Consider the following 26,466-nt stretch of genomic DNA (forward strand, 5'->3'; position numbering starts at 1 on the left):
TGAATAGTTCTAGATCATTTCACAGTCCATCTAGAATATATGTAAATAAATATAAATATAAATACGTATATGATAAGCAGATAAGTAAATAAGACATAAAATATACTAACCAAAGTGGAAAATATTGACATATTAGACTTTGTTAAGATTAAGAACTTCTGTTCATTAAAAGACACCATTGAGAGAATGCAAAAGCAATCCACAGAGTAGCAAATAACTGTAATACATTTCACAAAAGAATCTCATCAAGGGTGTATAAAGGACTCTTACAAGTCAATACAAAAGGACAGAAAAATATAATGAAAAAATAGGCAAAACTACTGAACAGATATTTCACAAAAAGGGATATCCCAATGGGTAATAAACATTGAGAAAAGGTGCACAGTGTCATTAGTTATCAGAGAAATGCAAATACCCACATAGCCAATAAAATGATTAAAATAGAAAAAAAGACTAACAATAACAAGTTTTGGTTGGCAGAGAAGTAGAACAACTGGGACTCTCATATGCTGCTGGTGGGAAAATAACTTGATAAAATTATTTTGAGAAACTCTTTGGCGGTATCTAACAAAGCTCAATGTATGCATATTCTATGACCAAGCAATCACACCCTAGATATATATCCAGCAGAAGGATAGACATCTATTCAAAAAGTGTGAGTATGAGAATATTTTTAATAACTCTGAATTGGAAACCACCAAAATTTCCATAAAATGGGAGATAGACAAATAGGACAAGTAGGATAAACAAATAATTTTTTTTTCTTGGACATCATGTAATTTTATTCTAGTATCAGGAAAAAGAAGAAAATCATCTTAACAAATTTGTGTACACATTAAAAATACTTTGCTATAACAAATTTCAAACATAAAAATTGGTCAGGAAACATAATTTGACTGTTGTTGATAATGCTGCTATAAACATGTGAACATCCAGGTGCATGTATGCCTTTGAATCTGTATTTTTGGGGATGTCTGGGTGGCTGAGCGGTTGAACACCTGCCTTCGGCCCAGGGCGTGATCCTGAAGACCAGGGATCGAGTCCCGCATTGGGCTCCCAGCATGGAGCCTGCTTCTCCCTCTGCCTGTGTCTCTGCCTCTCTCTCTGTGTCTCTCATGAATAAATAAATAAAATCTTAAAAAAAAAAGAATCTGTATTTTTGTATCCCTTAGGTAAATACCCAGTAGTGCAGTTGCTGGGTCGTAGGATAGCTCTAAGTTACAAATAGTGAACCTCCACACTGTTTTCCAGAGTGGCTGTACCAGTTCACATTCCCACCAACAACATCAGAGGGTTCCCCTTTCTCCACATGCTCTCCAACATCTGTTTCCTGTGTTGTTAATATTAGCCATTCTGACAGATGTAAGGTGGTATCTCACTATGGTTTTGATTTATATTTCCCTGATGATGGGTGATGTGGAGCATCTTTTCACGTGTCTGTCGGCTGTCTGAATGTTTTCTTTCTTTTCTTTTTTTTTAAAGATTTTATTTATTTATGAGAGAGAGAGAAGCAGGCTCCATGCACGGAGTCTGATGTGGGACTCGATCCTGGGACTTTAGGATCATGCCCTGGGCCGAAGGCAGGCACTAAACCACTGAGCCACCCAGGGATCCCTGTTTTCTTTGGAAAAACGTCTATTCATGTCTTCTGCCCATTTATTAACTAAATTATTTGTTTTTAGGGTGTTGAGTTTGATAAGTTCTTTATAGATTTTGGATACTAACTTTATCAGATATGTCATTTGCAAATATCTTCTCCCATTCTATAGGTTGCTTTTTATTTCTGTTCAGTATTTCCTTTGCTGTTAAGAAGTGTGGGTTTTTTTGTTTTGTTTTGTTTTGTATTGTTTTGGTGAAGAAGCTTTTTATCTTGAGGTCCTATAGTTCATTTTTGCTTTTGTTTCCCTTCTTTCAGTGACATATCTAGCAAGAAGGTGCCAAGGACAAAGAAGTTGCTGCCTGTGTTCTCCTCTAGGATTTTGATAGTTTCCTCTCTCTCATGTAGGTCTTTCATCCATTTTGAATTTATTTCTGTGTATGGTATAAGAAAGTGGTCCAGTTTCATTCTTTTACATTTGGCTGTCCAGTTTCCCCAACACCATTTATTGAAGAGACTATCTTTTTGCCAGTAGATATTCTTTCCTGTTTTGCCAAAGAATAGTTGACCATAGAGTTGTGGGTCTGTTTCTGGGTTTTCTATTCTATAATAGACAAATAATTTGTGATATATTTCCACCTTGAAATACTATATATAGCAATGAGAACAAATGAGCTGCAGCTATATGCAACAATATGGATAAGTTTCACAAACATAATTTTGAGGAAAAAAGCTAAGACAAAATAGTAAATACTATGTGACTCAACTTACATGAAGTTTGAAACAGGAAAAAAAAATCTATGCTGTTAGAAGTCAGTGCAGTAATTATATGTAGGTAGGAGAGGGATTGGAAGGGTACAAGAAGGGACTTCTAGGTGATAGTAAAGTGTTTTTCCTTTTTTTTAAGATTTTTTTTTTTTGAGAGAGAGAGAGATGGAGAGAAAGAGAGTGCATGAGTGGGGAGAGAGACAGAGGGAGAGGGAAAGAGAGAATCCCAAGCAGACTCCACACTGAGCAGGGAGCCTGATATGGGGCTTGATCCCAGGACTCTGTGATCATGATCATGACTGAAGGTAGGCGCTTTCATACACATATACACAGGTGTCCAAGTATATGCTAATTTTTTTTAAAAAGTTTTGAACACAGTGAATGATATCCTCTTTTGTGTAAGAAAGGGAATATGTAAAACTACATATTCAGGAGAGATAAAGAAGAAACCCTCCATGGGGAGCAGGGTGCCAGGAACAGGGCAGATGGGGGACATTGTTAGCCTTTTGATGTTTATGAGTTTCAAACCATGTGATTATGTGACCTTTTCAAGTAATTTACAGAAAGAGAGTGCACACATCAGCTATGGATTCATAAGATTTATGTGTCACCCATCTCTACCATACAACAGTATTCCAGTTCGCAAGTTCCTAAGCTTTTCTGAGGCTCAAATTCTAAGAGTTGCTAAGAATCAGTGATTATTGTGAAAGCAAATTGATAAAGTATATATCTGCTGGGACCCTTTGGTTGTTAAATGACAGGAAATCCAATGTGAACTGACTTGCCCACAAATGGGAATTTATTGGCTCACAGTACTGAAGAGTCCAGGAGGTAGACCTGACTTCTACACAGCTAGATTCAGGCCTCCAGCTATCACCAGGTTTTGTTACTGTCTAGGTATCTGCTCTGCCTTCTGTCATGTTGCCTTCTTTTTCTGGCTTTAAGTGCAGCCCTAGCAAATCTAGGCTCTCCCCAAACAGTTACAAGTTGATTGTGGGTACTCCAGCCTCTAAAGCTCTCAAGTTCAAAGTCTAGCCAGAACAGTAAGAATAGTTCATGGGGGATCCCTGGGTGGCGCAGCGGTTTGGCGCCTGCCTTTGGCCCGGGGCGCGATCCTGGAGACCCGGGATCGAATCCCACATCAGGCTCCCGGTGCATGGAGCTTGCTTCTCCCTCCGCCTGTGTCTCTGCCTCTCTCTCTCTCTCTGTGACTATCATAAATAAATAAAAAATTAAAAAAAAAAAAAAGAATAGTTCATGGGAGTTTCCATCAAAGTCTTGAGTTTCACTCAAGCTGGCCCCATTGGAGTCATCCTACTATGATGGATGCAGGGCTCTGATTTACTGGGCCTGAAATTGAAGGGGATCTGGGAAGCTCTCTAGGAAAATAATCTCATCAACAATATGTATTAGAGAGACTGAAGTCAAAACTTGAGTGAGGAGGTAATTGCAATTATACAAGTGAAAGACAATGAGTTGGGCTAGGTTTTGTTTTCTTTTTTGTTTTTGTTTTTTGAGAGAGAGGAAGGAAGGCCAAGTGTGGGTAGAATCAGGGGAGAGGGACAAAGGGAGAGAGAGAGAATCTTAAGCTTAAGCAAGTTCCATGCCTAGCATGGAGCCTGATATGAGGCTCGATCCCACAGCCCACGATCATGACCTAAGCCAAAATCAAGAGTCAACACTTAACCAGCTAAGCCACACAGGTGCCCCACATTGTGCTAGTTCTGAGGCAGGGAATACGTTTAAAGGATGGTTGTAAAACATGGCCTGACCTCAAAAACAAAGCTCAGGACAGCCCGGGTGGCTCAGCAGTTTAGCGCCGCCTTCGGCCCAGGGCGTGATCCTGGAGACCCAGATAGAGTTCCACATCGGGGTCCCTGCATGGAGCCTGCTTCTCCCTCTGCCTGTCTCTGCCTCTCTCTCTGTGTCTCTCATTAATAAATAAATAAACAAACAAAAAACAAAGCTCACTTAAATAATAAAGGAGGAGAGACTGTTTTAGATTAAACGATACTGAAGAGATAACTAAATATAACACAAAAGTCTCTCCTTATTTGTGGCTTCGCTTTCCACAGTAATTCCGTTTACCCACCGGTAACTACAGTACAGAAGCAGATGAGCCTCCTTCTGATAAATCATCAGGGAGTTCATAGTAGCCTAACTCTATATCACAGCACCCATGTCACTCACCCCACATCACCTCATTACATAAGCATTTTATCCTCTCACATCGTCATAAGGATGAGTACTGTATAATAAGATATTTTGAGAGAGTGAGACCACTTATAAAACAATATTGTTCTATTTTATTATTAGCTATTGTTGTTCATCTGTTACTGTGCCTAATATGTAAATTAAACTTTATCATAGGTACATATAGGGAAAAAATAACATATATAGTTTGGTACTATTTTGTTTGTTTGTTTGTTTTAAAGTATTTTTTATTTTTTTTTAAATTTTATTTATTTATGATAGGCACACAGAGAGAGAGAGAGAAGCAGAGACACAGGCAGAGGGAGAAGCAGGCTCCATGCACCGGGAGCCCGACGTGGGATTCGATCCCGGGTCTCCAGGATCGCGCCCTGGGCCAAAGGCAGGCGCTAAACCGCTGCGCCACCCAGGGATCCCTAGTTTGGTACTATTTGCAGTGTCAGGCACCCACTGACGGTCTTGGAACATATTCTCTAAAGATAAGGGGAACTACTGTCTGCAAATACTAGACTGAATCTTTTTTTTTTTTTTTTTTTTAGACTGAATCTTTGTTCCAAAGAAAGCAACAAAATATGTTCTTGAGATAATGGGGGAAATTTGCATATGAACTCAATACTAGGTGATATTGTGAAACTATTCTTCTTTTTTTAATTTTTTTTTATTTATTTATGATAGTCACAGAGAGAGAGAGAGAGAGGCAGAGACACAGGCAGAGGGAGAAGCAGGCTCCATGCACCGGAAGCCCGACGTGGGATTCGATCCCGGATCTCCAAGATCGCGCCCTGAGCCAAAGGCAGGCACCAAACCGCTGCGCCACCCAGGGATCCCTGTGAAACTATTCTTAATAATGCAAGGGCAGTAATGACATCATAGTTGTCTAAAAAATGTCTTATTCTTAGAAGATAAAGGGTGAAGTGTTTAGAAATGAGATACCATGATATCTGCCTGTTACATTCAAATGGTTCAGATAAAAAAAAGTATATGTAGATTATAGAAAAAACAAAATTATAGTATGTTAAAAATTATTGAATTTCAATGGTTAGCATTCAGGTTTTCATCTTTTTTTCTTTAGGATTTATTTATTTTTTTGAGGGGGGGACGGGCCAAGGAAGAGGAAGACTGAGAATCTCAAGCAGCCTCCCAGCTGAGTTCGGAGCCCTAGCTGGAGCTCAATTCCACCCTGAGGTCATGACCTGAGCTGAAGTCACAAGTCAGATACCTAATAGACTGAACCACCCAAGTGCCTCCAGATTTTCTCACTTTGTGTGTGAAAATGTTCTTTTTTATTTTATTTATTTATTTTATTTTATTTATTTATTTTATTTATTTTTTGGCCTGAAAATGTTCATAATTTTAAAAATTGGGAAGGTGCCATGGTCTGAAAAAGAGGAGACTGTTCTGCATATTCCAGAACTCAATTTCCTTTTCAAGTTTTTGGATCTTTTAGGCTGGTGGTTTGGGTAGACTGAGAATTCTCAGACTCCAAAGGCATACAGGGGAAGACAAGTGAGTGGATAAAATGAGAAATCACAATAGAGAAGAAAAAAAAAAAAACTAAAAGAAACTGTCACAATGTGATCAGTGGCTCTCTTTGGATAATTTTTAAAATTTGGATACATTTTAAAAATCTGCTTCTTTGTAATTTTCTGTAACTTCCTAATTTTCTACAGTGATGGCTGGTTATTTTTATAATGGAACAAAAGAAAAGAATCTAATTAAATGGAACAGGAGGAATAGAGGAAAAACTGGTAAGAAAAAATTTTTAAGTTGGTTGGGGTTTGGAACAAACCTACCATTTGGGGCATGGAAGGGAGCTGATATCTTCTTCATTTCTTAGAAGTAGAAAATATAGGACACCTGGGCGGTTCAGCAGTTGAGCATCTGCCTTCAGCCCAGGATGTGATCCCTGGGTCCCGGGATCGAGTCCCACATCAGGCTTCCCTCTTAGGGAGCCTGCTTCTCCCTCTGCCTGTGTCTGTGCCTCCTTCTGTGTATCTCTCATCAATAAATAAATAAGATGTTAAAAAAAGAAAAAGAATTGTTCTTAGAGATTTCCTACATGACTTTTCTCAGTAGATACTCCAGAGAGGTTAAATGATTTACCTAAGACCAGCCATATTAATGACAGAAACCAGCTTGAAAAAAAATTTCACATAAGATCTGGTTAGGTTAGAATATAATTAGTGGATATATTACAAAAGTGAGCAGTATATAATCTGGGCATCTAATTTGTGACTTCTCTTAAATATTTTAGGCCTCTAAAAATTCCCTCTGAATGGACTTGGGAACTATAGAGTGAATCCTATAGTTATCAGGAAATAAAATCTTTCACAAAGAGAGACAGCCACTAGATAAAACAGAGCTCTAGACCTTAGATGCTAAACCAAAGGTAATAACTTGTGGACTTCCTGGATTCTTACATCTTCTTCATTCAAAGGCAGTGACGTCTACACAGCCTATCATGAACACCACTCATTTTTAAAAAATATTTTATTTATTTATTTGAGAGAGAGCAAGAGAGCATGCCCAGAGGGAGAAAGAGAGGGAGAAGCAGCTGAGCAGGAAGCCTGATGTTGGGTTTGATCCTAGGACCCTGAGATCATGACCTGAGCCAAAGACAGACCCTTAACTGAACGGGCCACCCAGGCGCCCCTTGACCACCACTCATTTTACCAATCAAAAATTGTGTCTAAAAAAATTGTATCTAATTTTCCTTAACTAATTATTAAATCCTTGGTAGATTTCAGTAAGATATTTGGAATGCTTGTGTAGCTATCTAGGGAGTGTGTACTCCTGATTGGAGGATGTTAAACATTAGCTACCTCTATTGTGAGATTAAAGTTCACTTATACATATATACCAGTCTTATGCTAATGAGCACTATAATATCTCCCAACATCTGACAACTGGGACATTGTTGAGTACACTGATATATCAAAACAATGGAAGTTCATAAAAATATCTAGTATGTAGGTACATTAATATTTGGAAATCCACGTACAAATGAATGCTAAATGGAAAGAAGGATACGATATGAAAGGTGATGTAAGTTTAGACATTTGTTGGACCAAAATTATATAAATCATGGATATGTACTAAAATGTCAAAAGATAAAATGTTTCCTTTTCCTTCTAGTATTTTTCAAGTACAAAATAGGGAAAATACATGATACTATGGCCATATTATCAATTTACTATGAAACATTCTTAATTTTCAGGTTCCAAACCAACCACTCATTCATTCAACAAATAATTATTAAGCATTTACTATGTATTGGGCACTGAAGATACAAAGATAAAAAAGACCAAATTCTTGGCTTCAAGGAACCAACAGTCTGGTGTTTTGAAACAAATTAAGTAATACTATAGGTACTATAAGAGTGACCTGAAAAATGCTGCGGAAGCTCCCAAACTTCAGGCCAGAATTTCCCACAGCCTACAGGGCCTATCTAGGGAAACATACTACAGGCAGCTCTAATGAAACATGACTGAAACCTAATTTGTGACTCCTCTTCCCCTCTCACTTCCCAAGCCCATTCTTCCGTCTGTAGTGTTGTACCAGAGAGAATAAGCCATAACCTGTGGCTATATGCACAGGCCCCTTCTATATTGGTGATGGTAAGCCCTTCCCCGAAGATCTTGCTGACTATAGAAGCCCTAGGTGTTTCCCTTGTCCATAGGTTGCCTTGGCCAACGGGATGAAGAGTGAACACCTGCCTCAAGGCAGCCATTCCAGAAACTGATCATCTTTTGTTAAATGCCCTGATAGGAAAACTCAATTATAATAGTGGCTATGTTTGGTTAGGCCAATTATCTTCCTAGAAAATTTGAACTGTAGGTCTGAGGAAGGAGCCAAGCAGAAGGTAGCAGGAGCAGAATCCAAAAGACACTCAGAATACAGTACACAGAAGCCATGAGTGAGCAGCAACTATGACTTAAGTAGTAGACTTGTGGCAGAGGGTGAGATAGTTGGTAGTAATAACATAGGGCAGAGAGAAGCTGTCACCATAAATGCAAGGGCCCATCAAGCTTCTGTAAAAACAAAGACACTTGGCTTAACTGACTTACTATCCTCAAAGTAGGTCCCGGACTCCTTTGCCCAGAAATCCTGGTATCCTTATTTTACTCATGAACACACAATGAGCAGCTACAATTAAGTTCCCTTGATTGTAACCGGGGTAACTATTCTTTTCCACAGAAATTGTCTATTAATTCTGTTTCTTTTTTTTTTTTAATCCTGTTTCTATAGTCAGTCAAAGCTGAAGTCTAAAATTTATCCTCCTACTCCCTTACCACACCAATCACTGAGTACTACACTTTACCTTTTGAATTTCTCTTATCCATCCTCTCCATTCAACCCTTACTAATCTGCTTCAGTTCTTGATCACTGTAATTTCTCATCTGATTTCCATGCCTTCAGTCCCACTTTTCCATCTTTCATGCTGCCTCTACAGTGATCAGTTTGAAAACAACTTAATGAAAGAAGCCTAAATAGTCTTTATTTAAAAATGATTTGTTTATGTAGGATCCTAAAAAGAATTCACAGGTAAAGTTTTAGGAAAATAAAAAGGAATAATAGGACATGGTAAAATGGCTGAATAAAAACATTTTTAAAGAAATATCTTTCCTCTATAAGGAAATACACAGCAAAAGTAATCCTATTCATGATAGCAACCAAATTATCTAAAATATCATGGATAACTTAAAAAAATAAATGTACCATGACGAGGAAAACAGCAAAATTCAGAAATATCTACAGAATATAAATAAAAGTCTCAATTACTTATTCTTATGATAAACCCGATTTTCTAAGATAATATGTATAAATCTTTGCTCCCTATTAAAAAAAAAAACTGAAAAAACTGAAAAGACTGAAGAGTAGAGGGATCCCTGGGTGGCGCAGCAGTTTGGCACCTGCCTTTGGCCCAGGGCGCGATCCTGGAGACCCGGGATCGAATCCCATATTGGGCTCCCGGTGCGTGGAGCCTGCTTCTCCCTCTGCCTATGTCTCTTCCTCTCTCTCTCTCTCTCTCTCTGTGTGTGTGTGACTATCATAAATAAATAAATAAATAAATAAAATAAAATAAAATAAAAAAGACTGAAGAGTAGAGAAACATGTCAATCCAGCCCACATTAATATAACCCCTATCCAGTTCCCCACAGGAATTGTTTAGGGAAGAGAGTGCTTGACAAAATAATCTTAAAATTCATGTGAAAGAACTGGTAAGAATGGCAAGGAAAAAAAATTTTTTTTTTTTTTTTTTGGCAAGGAAAATTTTATAAAGAACATTTAGGGGGACTAGGCCTACTAGATATCAAAACATAATAAAACTGTGATAATTAAAAGTTTAGGGGCACCTAGGTGGCTCAGTCACTTGAGTGTCTGTCTTTGGCTGGGGTCATGATCTCAGGGTCATGGGATTGAGCCCCACAATTGGGCTCCCTGCCCAGTGGGGGAGCTTGCTTCTCCCTCTGCCCCTCCCCCTGCTCTCACTCTGTTAGGCTCAAATAAATAAATAAAATCTTAAAAAAAAAAAGTTTAGGCACAGCTGAAGAATGCAAAAATGAATGGACCTGAAAAGGAAACTCCCATTTGTGTAAATAAACATTATAATATAATCCGATTGAGAAGAAATGAATTAGTCAATCAAGGATTAGGGAGCAAGGGTTAGGTATTGAGAAAAAAAAATCCATCAGGTAAGACTTTAATACTATATTTATCTATCTATCTAATCTCTCCCAGACCATAAAAACTGAAAGCATTCCTTAATACTTCCCACCTCAGGCCCCAGACCCCTGTCTAAGTGAAGTGCCTCCAATTTAGCATACTGCATTACAATAATTGGCTTACCTGTGTGTCACAGAACTCAGACAAGAACTATTATCTGTATCATCCCTGTTTAGTTCATAATAAATGCTCAATAAATATAGTATTAATAACAGGGGAGAGAGAACACTATGTGCCCAGGATTGCAATCAAAGACTCCATATAATAGCTTTTATTACTCAACCAAAAATTGATGGTTGGATTACTCAAGATTTCCTTTTAGTTGTACAAGTTGAAGCAATAGCAATTTTAAAACCAAGATATTAAGGCAACACACACACACATACCTTTTTTTTTTTTTTTTGGATTTTAAAAAAATAGTAAAATGAAGATAAACCATAATACCCTAAAGTGATAGAGAGCTTCCAGCTAAATCCAATCTGTCTCTCCTTTATTCTGCTTCTCCCTCTGCCGTATCTTCTTACGTAATTTTGAACTCCATGCAGGTGTATTTTCTCATCTACAGATTTCAAGAGGAAACTACAAAACTCTTTGGTGTCGCATATTTTTCCCATGGTGGGCTATTAATGTAAGTTGTCATTACTTAGCTTATTATAAACATCCATAAAGGTTATGACTTTCCCTGCTATGTTGGAGGGGACAGCTACAATGCATTCCAAAGAACCATGCATCCCCATGATGATACAGCACAGCAACCATTCATAGCTGTGTAGTGTAGAGGTTAAGAGAAAATGACATTCTAGCAGATTTCCAAACAATTTATTTATTTTATTTTTTAAAGATTTTTTTTAAAAGATTTTATTTATTTATTCATGAGAGGCACAGAGAGGGAGTGAGGCAGAGACACAGGCAGAGGGAGAAGCAGGCTCCATGCAGGGAGCCCGACGTGGGACTCCATCCTGGGTCTTCAGGATCACACCCTGGGCTGAAGGTGGAGCTAGACCACTGGGCCACCAGGGCTGCCCTCCAAACAATTTAATAGCAACAACAGTAAGGTTTGTATATGTGGTAATAGTGGTAGTAGTGGTTTTGGCAAGATCTGTTTATGAAATTTGACAGGCAGACTACTCCTTGATGACCCTACTGTTTTGTCAAAGAAAGTGTTGTTTGTATTAAGTAATCAGGCCACCAAAAGTAATTCAGAAAGAAAAGAAAGAAAGAAAATCAGTGTAGCAGAACATATATGTACATATATTTTTGTATGCATAATCCCTCATTGCCTTCTAGGTCTATGGCTTCTTATTCTCCTCAATATGATGACCCCTCTCAAACTGAATACAGCACTAGTATTCATGAGCAAATGGAATATGTAGACTAGAGTGAAAAGCTGAATAAGAAGGAGAGCTAGTGGCTACTAGTTGAGAAAAAAAAAAGATTAAGGACAAGCCTCATGAGGAATTTTCTAGAAAATTCTGTGAGCTATGCAATATAAATCCCTTCATCTATCTCTCGTATGAAATAACCAGTAAAATTTACATTGCTAACTATTGCTGTAGTGAGTGGATTGTTCTCTTTATGAAAAGATGAGGACAGCTTAATATGGGATATCCAAACAATAACACTCTAGATTTTGCTCCTATCTGCTTTCCTGAAGCTGTTAAAGAGACAATGATCTGATGATTCCTATGGCTAAAATTTAGGGGATGGGCTGATGGATAACAATTAAGGAGAAAAAGAGCGATTAGTTATTGGTGAGAAGAAAGAACAAAGATAAGTCTGAAAAGGTATTTTCAAGTTACACATTGGATGGAACAGTATAAACTTAATTTTTTGTTACTTGTCTTTAAAATTTCAGGGAAAGAATTGCACAATATAGTGCCATTTTGTACCCATAAGGATGTTTACAATTAAAAAGACGGAGCAAATCTTGGCATGGAACAACATGACTCTCATACATTGCTGCTGTTAGCATAAATGGTAAAACTACTTTGGAAATCAGTTTGGCAGTTTCTTATAAATTAAGCAATACCTCTATACTTTCCATCCCTCAAACGTGGTGTTTACATTCCTAGGTGATTTTTCAAGAAAAACAAAAACTTAATGTCTACAAAAAGACTTTTACAAAAACGTTCATAGCAGTTTTACGCATGGTACCCTAAAACTAGAAACAACCCAAATGTCCGTTTATAGGAGAGCACATTCTGCTTATTATGAAATGAAGCAATAAAAAAAGAGTGAAATACTAATGCACACAATAATATGGATGGATCATAATATAAAAATACTTTGTTGATGAAGGAAATGATATATAAAAGACTATATTACATTACAATATATACATTACATTACAATAAAGTGTAATATAATCACAAACTATGATTATATTTATATAAAGCTCAAGAATATGGTAATAGAAATCAGAAGAGTGGTTGCCTTTGGGCATGGGGACCAACGGGAAGGAAGCACAAGAAAACTTTCTGAGGTAATAGAAATATTCTATACCTTGATAGGGGGATGGTGACACAGTGTGTACACAGAGATGACTTCTATACTAGACACAGTGCCTAGGACACACAAGATTTTTAGGGACCAGGAAAATAGTTTCATTTTAATTTCTTTTAAAATTAGAAATATAAAATGAATATAGCAATAATGCATGTATTTTGGATCATATTGGTTGTTCCTCCAACACAATCATAAAATATAATTTTTAACATTTTTTATAAAGAAAGGGGCACATGAATGCAAAAGTATCCAGGGCCCAGAAAATACATTTAGGAACATCCATCAAATCATACATTTAAGATGTATGGACTTCACCATATTTATATTTTACCTTAATAACAATAATGTTTTTTAAAAAGTACATTGCTTTCAAGTTCTCTGGTAAAAGCAAATTCTTTGTGATAAAAAAGAAAACATAGTAAAACTTTCCTCAGGGGATTAAAAGAAATAGACTTACTATAAGGAAAGTGAGCATATTGTGAAGGAAGAAAATACAGTCTAAAGAAGGAAGGCAGAAGAGAGAGTTATAAAAATAAAAGGAAAGTCTAGGATTTCTGCCATTGTATCAGTGGCTGGGTGGCATATCAGAAAATCCTTTTTAAGAGAGAGCACATATTTATTTTACATTTATAAATAAGTAAATAAATAAACTAAAATATTCCAGTAACTTGAACTATAAATATAAGATCTGGTCCCTACCTCAATGCACTTACAGATAGCAGTACATGTACCTGTCTTTGAAGTTCTACCTTCAAAATATGTTGACATGTGTGTGTTCTCATGTGTTGAGAATATTATTGTAGCTACTAGCAAGTTTTTTTTCAGTTTTGTATTCTGCTTGAGTAATACTAAGATAAAATCTAAAATATGATGGTACTTCATAAATAGAACACCAGTGGTATAGGATGCATCATAATGGCAGCATTATCCTTTGACTTGCTGTGAGTTTCACTTGCGATGTGACCCTTTGAAGCAATGGACCTCACTATATCATTAAGGAAATACCACCAACCCAGCAAGAATGGGTAAAGAATATGAATAAAGAGTTTATAGGAAAGGAAATGCAAATGGTTCTTAAATATCTTAAAAGAGTCTAAATGTCACATACAGTAAGATAAATGTATATTAAAGCTACTGTAAGGTACCATTTTCACCCATAACATTCTGTCTTGTGTCTGGCAAGTGAACACAGGCACTTAAGAGCTGCTGCAACTAGTGCTCCAACTAGGAGTAGAAATTGGTACAGCCTGGGACAGGCTCAGCGGTTGAGCACCTGCCTTCGGCCCAGGGCGTGATCCTGGAGACCTGGGATCGAGTCCCACATCCGGCTTCCTGCATGGAGCCCGCTTCTCTCTCTGCCTGTGTCTCTTCAGATCTCTCTCTGTGTCTCTCATGAATAAATACATAAAATATTAAAAAAAAAAAAAGAAATTGGTACAGCCTGCATGGAAGTATTTATTAAGATTAGAAATGAATCCCAGGGATCCCTGGGTGGCGCAGCAGTTTGGCGCCTGCCTTTGGCCCAGGGCGCGATCCTCAAGACCCGGGATCAAATCCCACATCGGGCTCCCGGTGCATGGAGCCTGCTTCTCCCTCTGCCTATGTCTCTGCCTTTCTCTCTCTCTGTATGACTATCATAAGTAAATAAAATAAAAAAAAAAAAAAGAAAAGAAACGCATCCCATTTCTGGGCAAGAAGGAGTAATTGGTACTGTAATTACCTTCATACCTTAGATAACTGTAAGTTCAGACCAAATGTATGAAATAATGATTTGGAAGAGATTGGCTATCAACAAGTAGCAAAGAACAGTTGTCTGGGAGAGATAGGAACTAAGCAAAGCAAACCTTCTGAGTGTCTAAGCTCAACAACTGGAGAGATTTCAGGCCAGAGAAACCCAGGCAGAGCCCAGAGGTCTCCCTGAGTTGGGGAATAGAGTTTGGAACATGAAAGGCCCAGGGCAGATAGAATTTGTGAGCAAAGTATCAGAAAGGAGGAAGTACAGAAAGAGTGGCCCAGGATTGGCAGTGGAGCCCCCTCAAGTCTAGCTAAGCATTTATCACTGCAAACGTGTGAGGAAACTAAGTCAGGGAAAGAACCCTGATTATACCTCTGACTCATTCTGAGGAACATATCCTCTTGACACACGTGTACCCCGGAGCACACTGTACTATTATGCATGTTGTTCATGTTTGAGTATCTTTAGGTCAAGCTGCTGAAATCCAGTCTGTCTTCTCCTCGTTAACTGAACACCTTGGCACTGGGGCATAGGTAAGAAGAGCTTAGAGAAAGGAGCCTTTTCATTTAAAAATTTTTTTAAATTTATTTATTCATGAGAGACAGAGAGAGAAGCAGAGACACCGGCAGAGGTAGACACAGGTTCCATGCAGGGAGCCGGGTGTGGGATTCAATCCTGGGACTCCAGGATCACACCCTGAGCCAAAGGCAGATGCTCAACCACTGAGTTGTCCCAAAAAGGAGCCTTTTCAACATTAGCAGGTGTCCCAAAAAGGAGCCTTTTCAACATTAGCACGGAGATGCTATGAGAATGCAAGATTGCCTCAGCCTGGATGGAACACCTTTTTCTAATTTTCACAAAGGCAAATATAATTGATGTTTCTTCTAGTAACCACATCACATACTTCAGCCACATCTCAGTCACATTGCAGTGGACAGTTTATGACCTCAGCCTCATCTCTGTTGACGGTAGACTTATTTGAGCTTTCTTTCCTTAGGATAAAATTAGTCCTTAAAGTGTGAGAGAAGGGGCAACCTTGATCCAGTGGGGCATGGAAGGCAATGCATGAAAGTACTGTCCTTCTGTCCTTCTATGAACGATTCTGCGGTGCTCTGTACACTTCTTAGGAGGTCCTAGGAACTTCTAAAATACACCCTAGTCTACGGCCATACCACCCTGAACGCGCCCGATCTCGTCTAAAATACACCCTAATATTGACTTATTCTTCTCCCCTATCTTGATCTCTCTGTTCCCTTACTCCTGTGTCCTGCGATTACATTTCATTAAACTAACTGCACCCAAGTCCTTGTCTCAGTGTCTCTGAAGTAGAGAGTAATGCAAGGTTAACTAAGACAGCACTGATACGCCAACAGTGGCCTTGCTTTCATATGGGCAAAGTGATATACACTGTAGTATTATTCACAATAGTAAAATATGTCCATCAATAGGGGATTAGTTAAGGAAATTTGGTGCATCCATACGATGGAATACTCTCCATCTTTTAAAATTTATAAGGCCTCTCAATGTACTGTTATGAAAAGAGTTACAAGAGATATTTGAAAAAAGAAAATGCAGAAAACTCTATAGAGTATGTATGCTGTATTTTGTGTTAAATAAGGAGAAATACAATGAATCTTCTCTAATATGTGCATAAAAAACTTTGAAAGGATACATAAACCAGTAACAGTTATTGATCATATTTTTGGGGAGACTGGGTACTAGGCAGATTGGGGCAGTGATGGAAAAAAGACAATTGCTTATACAGATACAATACATACACATAAATATACAGATGTAACATATACAAGTATAAAACATGTTACCATTGTAAAACACATATATATCTCTTCCCTTAACCCCACATTTTCTTCCCACACACTCTCCTTATGAGAGGGAGTTCCCATAAACAAATTTCATGAATGGGCTCCATTTCTGCACCTCAGATAATTTATTGTTCAATCCATTGCTACCCAGTCTTTGTCCCCTACTACTACCCTGAGATTGCTCTCACTTACTTGTTAAAAAGCCCCACAGACACTTGTTAGTGCTTTTCTTATTCTATGTCCTGGGAGCGTTTGATCTTGTTAACTCAGTTTTCTTCTTCAGCCTCAATTCTTACCCCATCTACCCTCCCACATTGTAGCCCAATCCAACTATTTTCTTTCCTCTCTCACACTTCCTTGTCTTCAATATTCTTTCATTTCTACCTACAGAGTACCTCCCACCTCCTACCCCCACTATCTCCTTTTCATATGATGAGGACTAATTTATCCTTCAGGTGTCCATTTAGACATCACCTCTACTAGGTAAGCTGCTCTTACCTAGTTAGACTGGATTAACCCCCACAGCACCCTGTGCTTCCTTTATCATAGCACCATCGCTTTTCTAATTTCCTGCTCTTCTACTAAACTCCATGTTCCTCAAGGACAGGGGCCTTGTCTGCTTTGTCTACCATTTATAATCTATTTTATAATAGGACTTAGTAGTGTCTTCCACAATCTAAGCTCTCAAAACTGCATGCTAAATGAATGAATGAGCCAAGCATGTATCACAACAGGAGTCTAGAATTCCCCAGAGATTTTGGGAAGGCCAGATATGTGGGATAGAGTACTGAATATCCTAACAAGTGATACATATATACAGAGACCAAAAGACAATCTTAATGTCTTGAGACATGTGCTCTAATTTTGTAGTTGACAAATGTTATAGAGGACTTGGGAAAATCTACTACATGGAGCCTACAACCCTCTGACATCAACTGGTCATCATTTTATAGTCTCCTGAAGAGCAAATAGATTAGCGTCATCTATTGTTCTTAAGCAAAGCCTGTCAAAGTCTATGTCACTTTTCTTATCTACACTGATGGCTAGGTAGTAATGCTGGCAAATTCCCTGATAAATACTCCTTTGTTGAAAGGTTATACCTCATGTTAAAAAGAAGTAGGGAAGAGCTTGAACCTCGGTGTCCTGAATATGACCAAAAAAAAAAAAAAAAAAAAGGATTATGTTTGAATATCACATGGGCCCATAGTTTGTGCCTGCAGTTAAACTTTGTCATTGCATACCTCTTTGCTCTTAGTATATATGGTTGCCAGATTATGCTTACAGGAGTCAATTATATCACCACTAGCTTTAAGGTCTAAGACAATTCAAAAATTGAAGAATTACATCTTCAGTCAGAGGGCAACAACAATGTGAGGAATATCTGGGTATTGCTTGGCATTGCACTTCTTGGAAATAAGAGACTGAAACTCTATAACAGATCTCTGTCATTTGGTCATACAATTTCTATCTTATTGTGGTCAAAAGACTCAGAATATGTTTTTGCTGATACAGGAAAGGCATTTTTATTTTGGCAAGTTATAAAGAAGATTTCATAAGGAAAGCATGGAGCAACAGAGAAAAATAATAGTCATGAGTACACAGATGCTGTACTTTTTTTTTTTTTTATTTACTTATGATAGTCATACAGAGAGAGAGAGAGAGAGGCAGAGACACAGGCAGAGGGAGAAGCAGGCTCCATGCACCGGGAGCCTGATGTGGGATTCGATCCCGGGTCTCCAGGATCGCGCCCTGGGCCAAAGGCAGGCGCCAAACCGCTGCGCCACCCAGGGATCCCAGATGCTGTACTTCTAATGTAACTTAGAAGATTCTTTGACTTTGGGTTTGGGTTTGGAAGGAAAAAGCCTTATGTGATTCCCATTGATTGTCAGTTCAACATATCCTGTGACCATGAGCAGAGATACGTCTGTGAAATCCTATAAACATTTAATATACACCCATTCTGTGTGGCACTCTGTAGAGTGGCTTGGGGATGCCAAGAAACAATAACTTAGCATTACTTAATTTATAATTCAGTGAGAATATTAAGCATAGATTTGAACAAGGTAAGTGCTATAATTGAAGTACCATGTGTTTACTACTAAAGGCAATATTGCCATGTTGGTTAATTCAGAGAGCATGGGCACATGCATTGGTTCTTCAGCTTTCCAACTGTCTGTCCTTGAACAAGTTATTTAACTTCAGATTAACATTGTTCTAAAATGGGATAATAATAAACTGCTCCCAAATGCTGAGAGTATGAGCTTACAATAGGCTTCATATATACATGCCTTACACACTTGGAGTATCATTGGTCTTTAGTAGTTTGGTCATAATACCTAAATGGAATAGCACACTGCACTGTAGCCTATACTTGCTACCCAGTCAAAACTGTCAGTTAAAATAAAACAAATGAAAAATGAGATGAGCTTAGTAACACAAGAGCAGAAGAATGTTCCCTGCTTCCTATCTCTGTTTCTATAAGCAATTTAAGATGAAATTAAAAAGCTTGAGTCAATAAGTTTAAGTTTTCTGCTCTCAGCTAAAATGGGGCCTTGACACTTAAGTCAACTTAAATCACAGAGAAGTAAAGTAAAACAACAACAATTGGTAATCTTTCCAGTTACTTGCTAAATAACCCTATGTAACAGTCAGTGTGATGATGTTGCCTCTGCCATAAAAAAGGCCCACCAAGCATTCTGCTTCCTTTAGGAACAGGCAGGGTAAGGGGCAGCAACTTGTAGTCTACCTTCGAAAGAATTTTTTTTTTTTTTTTAATGATAGTCACACACAGAGAGAGAGAGGCAGAGACATAGGCAGAGGGAGAAGCAGGCTCCATGCACCGGAAGCCCGACGTGGGATTCGATTCCAGGTCTCCAGAATCGCGCCCTGGGCCAAAAGCAGGCACTAAACCGCTGCGCCACCCAGGGATCCCCTACCTTCGAAAGAATATGTTGACATGTTCAAGACCATCGGATTCCCAGGAAATTTACTGAGGTAGCAGGCCCCTATAAAGTAATGGGGTCCAAGTATCCCTTATTAAAATCAAACAATTATGCCTTTGGTCAGAAGGCAAGAATAATGTGAGGAATAGCCCGGTATTGCTTGGCATCGCACTTGATGGGAATAAGAGAGTGGAATCCTCCGACCCCATACCCCTTATTAAGACAACTAAGAACTTGCTACTTCTGGTCATTAGACCAATAAATGTAATTAGTGTGGTACGACCAGTGTAATGTTTTATAGACTCCAAGACAATCAAGATTTCTGCTAATCTGGGCAAAAAGCAGATGATCTGTCATTTCCCCAAGGCAGGGCTGCTAATCCTGCCAGATAAAAATAAAAGTGTATTATTGTCAACTCATTAAATCTAAAACCACTGGTAAGTACATCTTTATCAATACATTTGGCCTGTCTAGAGCTAAATTTTATCCCCTTTACTCAAATATCCTTAGAACCCATTCATATGCATATTCACCAGGTTTCTGCCAATATAAATTAGCAAAATTTTGCAATTACTTTATTTTTAATTCTTTTTAAAAGATTTTATTTATCTATTCATGAGAGACACACAGAGAGAGGCAGAGACACAGGCAGAAGGAGAAGCAGGCTCCATTCAGGGAGCCCGAGGTGGGACTCGATCCTGGAACCCCAGGATCATGCCCTGGGCTGAAGGCAGATGCTCACTGAGCCACTCAGGTGCCCCTGCGAGTATTTTAGAGTGTAGTCTGTTTCTTCCTGTGTCAAACTTTGTACTTATCTCCTTGAAGCAATCTGATTACTCTAGTTATGGGTCTTGTGGCAACATGGATCAGTGGTCAGATCTTGAAGAGATGGGCATCCCCTTACTGGGCAACTGCTTCAGGTAAAATTATTACAGATGATTGGAGCAGGGAGGTACTAGCCTACTCAGACAAAGAAGAGCAACCTACCCATTCTGCAAGGTGGGACTTAAGAATTAAATAATATTGGGATGCCAAATGTCCCAACTGTCTCTGCCTCTCTCTGTGTGTCTCTCATGAATAAATAAATAAAATGTTTTTAAAAAATTAAAGAACATTCCTTCATTTTAATCCAAAAAGATGTGCCCATTCCAAGTTTTGGGATCTCACTCTTTCTCAGTCAATGTCCTAACTTTTACTTGAGAGATTTTGTAGCTATAAGAAATAAAAAATTTAGGGCTACCACAGAAACTCTCTGGTTCTATGACTATGATGTGAGTTGAGTGCTTAAAGGCTTGAGTTCATTTTCCATCTGTAATTATCCCTATGCACTAAAAAAAAATCCATTCATCACCATGTCCTTATAGTCATCATTACTGCTGTAACAGTATCGATCATAGTTGATAATATGTGGCCTGTGGTGTCACTGCACACACTGTAGTAGACACACTCTCAGATGATCTTCCCTGCCATGAGTCACACCATTGTATAATTCCTTACCCTATGTAGTAGTGAAACCCACCACTTGCTTCTAATCAATAGAATGTGCCAAAGGTGATGTGATGTTATCTCTATGATCAATTATATAAGACTCCATCTTAACAGACTAGAGAGACTCTCCCTCATTGGCTTTGAAGACATTAAGAGGGCCAATTAGAGTGTCGGGTGGCAAGGAGTTTTGGGTGACCTCTAGAAGCTGAGAGTGTTCCCCAGCTGATAGCTAGCAAAAAAAATGTGGGTTGCAGTCCTACAATCGACTTAATTCTGCTGATAACCACATGACTTGGGAAAGGACCCACCCATGCAGTGCTCAAACTCCTTATACACAAAAACTGTGAGGTAATAAATGTATGTTGTTGAAGTTAGATTATGGTACCGGATGTGGGATGATTCCATGACACATACTTGAAGATGCAGGAGTGGTTGTAGAGTCAGATGGTGGGCACATACTGGAAGAATTTTGAGGAGAATAATATGGAAAGCCTAGATCACCAACTATCTGTTAGTTTGTTACTGTTAGTTTGTTACAAAGCAATTAACTTTGTAATAGAAATGTTACAAAGTACATAAAGTACTATGGCTTACTGACATTCCACTTCCCATTTGTAAATAGGGAGCTCAGCAATGCATTTCAGTTCAAGGATATGACTCAACCAATCCTCAAATCCTCTTTGAGGATCCGTTTTCTAGGACCATTCCTGAGACAAATTTCTATATTTATCAGGCCCCAGTCAGGAGAAAGAAACCACACCAGTTACTTTAACAAAAATAACCCAATATAAAGGATTGGTAACCAGGCATAAAGTTGTTAAATAAGCAACATAAAAGGCAAAACCAGAACACTTAAGTATCATAGAAGCAGTCATTCTTCCTCAGACCGTGGAAGCAAAATAAAAGAATTACTTAAACGTAGAAGTTTGGAGGAAGATCCCACGGAGGTGAAACTCAGACCTCTGAGGAAGGGATATTGTTTGGTTGGCAATGCTGTCTCTGAATTCAGAGAGTAATTCATTTGGAGCTAGAATCCACTTCTCTGAGGAGGAGGCATGAGCTGGCCATTGCAAAAATGTGATTTGTTGAGTTCCAGACATGCATCACAAAGTAGGATATTGAAGGGTGGTTTGGAGCTGAGAGAGAATAACTTAGTAACTAGCACAGTCACATAGCTTTATGCATCAGATCTGCAAAAGTCAGGAATGAATGAAGTTATTTTAATAGTGAGTAACTTACAGGAAAGTCTCAGGCTTCAAGATCTAGACAGGGTATCCTCATTTGTCTGTTTGTTTTAGTTTATTCTCAGGCACAAAATTTTCCCCTAACTGTAAGACATGATGTACACACTTATCCATAATGGAAGCAGGGGAAGGTGTCAGTGTTCCTGCCAAAATTAAAAATTATTAACATTTCACTGTTAGCCTGTGGCAAAGGATAACCTAGTGTTCTTTAGTTCTTTTCCACCTCCTTCCCCATCAAAACAAAACAAACAGACAAAAAAGGATTCTTACTTATTGGGAAAGAACACAGGTGCAGTGGGGAGAGGGAAAATAAAAGTTATTTAGAACTAGGCTTAAAAACAGGGTTTGGAAGTTACGTGTACAAGAAATTCTGGGACTTTCTCAGGATACAAGAAGTTGCAGAGTGGAGGAGATTGCAACGTTAGTGTGGATTGTGTACTGGGTCCTATTAGTGTTCCTCAGCATTTGGAGGGAAGAACGGAACCTCTTATTATGTTTGGCTACCTCAGCATGCACCTTTAAATGTGACTGTACCTGTTTGATACAGGCCAATGGATTTGCTACAGTTGCACAACTTTTTTTTTTGTTCACAGGTACATTGGCTCTAAGCTTAGTTCTCACTTCAGCTGTTTGTAACTTCCCTGTACTTTTCAGTACTGTTCAGTACTGTTCAGTACTGAACAGAATTGCTTTTGCAAACAATACCTTGGGTGATATAGGCAGGGCAGGTGTTACCTCCTCTGATGAAGCCAGTGCCACATTTCTGACCTCTGCCTCAGTTTGTTTCACAGTGTTGCAATCAAGGTGTCAGCCAGGAGGCAGTCATTAGCTTTATCACTAATAAATGTGGTATTGTAGTTTTCTATAGGACATACTCATCTGTCTTATTTCTCAATTATTCATAGCATGACTAAGGGATGTCTTTAATTGGGCTCCCTCAAGTCCCAAAGTAAACTTATCTTCTTTTAAGTCTCACAACCATTTTGGGAGGTGGTCAGGCATGCATTTTTCACACCTAATTTATAGATGAGGAAACTGAGACCCAAAGGAGGAAAGCCCATGTTTTAATAGAACACTTTTCTCCTCAGAACCAGAGTGAGATCAGGCAGCCAGAGAAGCAAATACAGGCCTAAATAAACGCCAAAGAACCTTACTCTGGAGGAGTAAGTAAACAATCTAGGGCAGGAAGTACCCCCATTGGACAGCATGATTATTTGTGTTATGCTTTCCCCCTTTTCTTGTCTATTGCTCACTGTGCTGAATATCGCATTTCAAAAAAGTCAACAAAAATACTAGGATTAGACAGATTCCTGAAGTGACCTTTGGTCCTACCAAAAACAGGCCCATTCCAGGTTTTCAGATGCTATGCTGTATTGCTGACTATGTCCCAAGCCAAAAATCAGGGGGAAATTGAGAGGAAGCTTGGGCAAATAGTATCAGAGCTTCTTGTCAACTAGAGCTTTCAAAACAATAGGAGGGCTGAGAAGGAAATAATGACAGTGTCTCATCACTCTCCCATGACTTCCGTGAGACCACCCATTTCTAGCAGGGGCAGTGGGTCAAGTCATCCTTTATTCTCTTAAGCTTTTGCTTCTTGATCTGCTCAGTATTCTCTCTGACTTCAGGTGAGACATAATTGGTCTCAGAAACTCTGTTGGTTCTTTGTTTCTTAGGTAATTTTTTTTTTTTTTTGTATTTGGAGGAAAGGAGAAGTTACTTGGTCTTTAACAGTTTCAACTGCATGCTTGTTTGTGTTACGACTTTCTTTCTCTTGCTTTTTGTTGTTTTACCTAGATTAGAGAAAGTCTTGACATTTTCTCCTCCTTTTTGAGACATTTCAGTTGAATGCATAGTTTTTTTTTCCCCCATGACAGTGCTTCTGCTCTGGGTTCCTGTCTCTGGGATAATCTTGATGACTCATGTTGAACAACTTGGAAGAAAATATGATGGCCTAGCTCTTTTTGCCTCTTTCCTTTGAAGATATTGTCAACTTTAGGCACCTAGATCCCTGTATCCTCTCCATTACTCTGCACTCTAGCCATTTAAACTCCATTACTATATTATTTCAATAGTGAACTACATAATTATGTATCATAAAATTTTCTTAATGATAAAGATGATAAAAATATGATGTGTGGTAGTTTTTCATAATATAAAGGAGTAAGGAAGAGAAAAAATCTAATTAGTTTAAGTGATCAATAAACACCTCAGTTACCACTTCAATGGTAGTTATTGATCAATTTTGAGCATATCATGATAATATTAATGTTAAATCATATTATTAATATAACCCTAGCTTAGTGGATTTCAGGATCTTTCAGCGCATTCTTCTCTGACAAGTATAGGTGTATATAAGAAATTCCCACTCATCCGGGTTTCTAGCCACACACACTCTGCGCCTTTTCTTTGGTTTCCATATGTTCTGGGGAACGTAATGTTGGGGTTTGGATATTGTTGTTAGGGGTTCAGGAACAGGGAGGTTGCCAACTTACCGTGTTATCAGAGACCAAGCAAGCCTCAAAGTGGGACTTGAGACATATGCCAAAACCATGTGATGACTATTGTTCTTTTTTTATAATTATTGCTATTGAAGTATGACTGACATGCAAGAAGCTATACATTTTTAATGTATACAATTTGATGAGTTTAAAGATAAGTATATAGCCATAAAACCATTGCTTCAATCTATGCATTAAACATATACATTGCCTCTAAGTTTCCTTCTGTTCTCTTTATTATTATTATTATTATTATTATTATTATTATTATTATTTTACTTAATTATTTTTAAGGAGGAATACAAACATTTTATCGTATATATTCAGAATCCCACACAAATTACCTTTACAGTTTATTTTACTATATAGAATCATTTGGGTTTTATATTTTCAGTTAAATTCTGAACTGAGATTACAATATTGCAAAAAAAAAAGATTTGTTACATTAATTCAGTACTTTTTAGCATACCAAATTGAACTACATCAAGTTCAAATTTCAGATTTATAGCGAACAGTCTTCGAATACAATACAGACATTTCTCAAAGTTACCGTCTCATTCACATGTGATATTTGCAACTCTGAGCTGTCATACATAGAACAACTGTCCTATGACTATGGCAAAGTTGACATGGCAAATTGACATGCCATGAAGCTCAGAGCTGTAGAGTCAAGCCAAAGACTCAAAGTTGTACCATTTTCTAAAAGGTCGGTCATTTCTGGACCACAAAGCACAACATGTAAAGGAGGCTGAGAATAATTCCTCCTCTTTATTACGGTTTAGAAAAGTTGTATGTAGCTTGGAACTTTGCATAAAACCCTGTATTACACCTTGGTAAAGTCCAAGGGTAATTACAGATGACAATGGACTGGGGCCTTAAATTTAATTATTAGAACCCATGAAGTTCAAATGGGCATCAATCAAATAAAAAAATCTTAAGCACCTACTGGTTTAGATTGAAATTTATTAGAGATTCATGATCAATTTCTTTCCACCTTGAAATCAAGGTGTAAAAACCAGGTGTTAAGTGCATCCTAAACTTCTCCTACGCAGCACAGCCAGAATTTTCTGTCCCTTGGTGTCAAAGTGAAGTCACATTTCCTTTTGGGAGAAGAAATTCCACATCTGAACATAGAGTAAGTTAGGAAAAAATGACCCCTGTTGTTTATGTTATTTGATCACTATTGTAATTCTGAGGTCTAGGATTACTAATATACTAGCAATGAACAACAATAAGAAATGGCAAACTCCTGGCAACAACTGTCAGGTTAGTAACGCTAACTCCCTTCCCCCAGTCACAAAATTTTAGTACGAGAGAAATTAAAATTACTAAGCTGAACAAATGGGAAATAATAAACTAAGCATAACTAAAACAAGAACTCCTAGAGTTTGAAATCATTGCAATTAAGAAATTGAGAACAGGGGGATCCCTGGGTGGCTCAGCGGTTTAGCACCTGCCTTTGGCCCAGGGCGCGATCCTGGAGTTCCGGGATCGAGTCCTGCGTCGGGCTCCCGGCATGGAGCCTGCCTCTCCCTCTGCCTGTGACTCTGCCTCTCTCTTTCTATGTCTATCATAAATAAATATAAATAAATAAATCTTAAAAAAAAAAGAAATTGAGAACAGGTGTGCTTCACCCCACCCCCTACAACTCTCAGTTTAAATAATATTCCCTGCAAAAGAGCATCAGGTTTCTGGATATAGATGTAGCCCTTCTCTAAGTTTTAGTGCACTGCAGAATTCTCTACGATTTTATCCCCCCCCAAGTTTATCCAAAGTTTTTAATAGAATCTTCCATTTCAGCCAAAAGATTTGTAATTCAAAGATTTACTAAGGTATTCTATGCATCCTATCTATACAGAAACACCTGTTAATTATTACAATTGGCTTATACAGAATTAATATTTTTGGGGTTAAAATTGTTAAACATC

At 38.2% G+C, this 26,466-nt stretch overlaps 1 protein-coding gene across 1 annotated transcript in view; it reads right to left on the bottom strand.

The window, feature by feature from the left end:
- HMGCR (3-hydroxy-3-methylglutaryl-CoA reductase) overlaps nt 1–26,466 on the bottom strand; it is a 103,211-nt gene that overhangs the window by 50,385 nt on the left and 26,360 nt on the right. The gene's annotated exons all lie outside the window — the stretch shown is intronic.

Source organism: Vulpes lagopus, chromosome 4, assembly GCF_018345385.1.
Source record: "Vulpes lagopus strain Blue_001 chromosome 4, ASM1834538v1, whole genome shotgun sequence".
Classification (NCBI taxonomy): Eukaryota; Metazoa; Chordata; class Mammalia; order Carnivora; family Canidae; genus Vulpes; species Vulpes lagopus.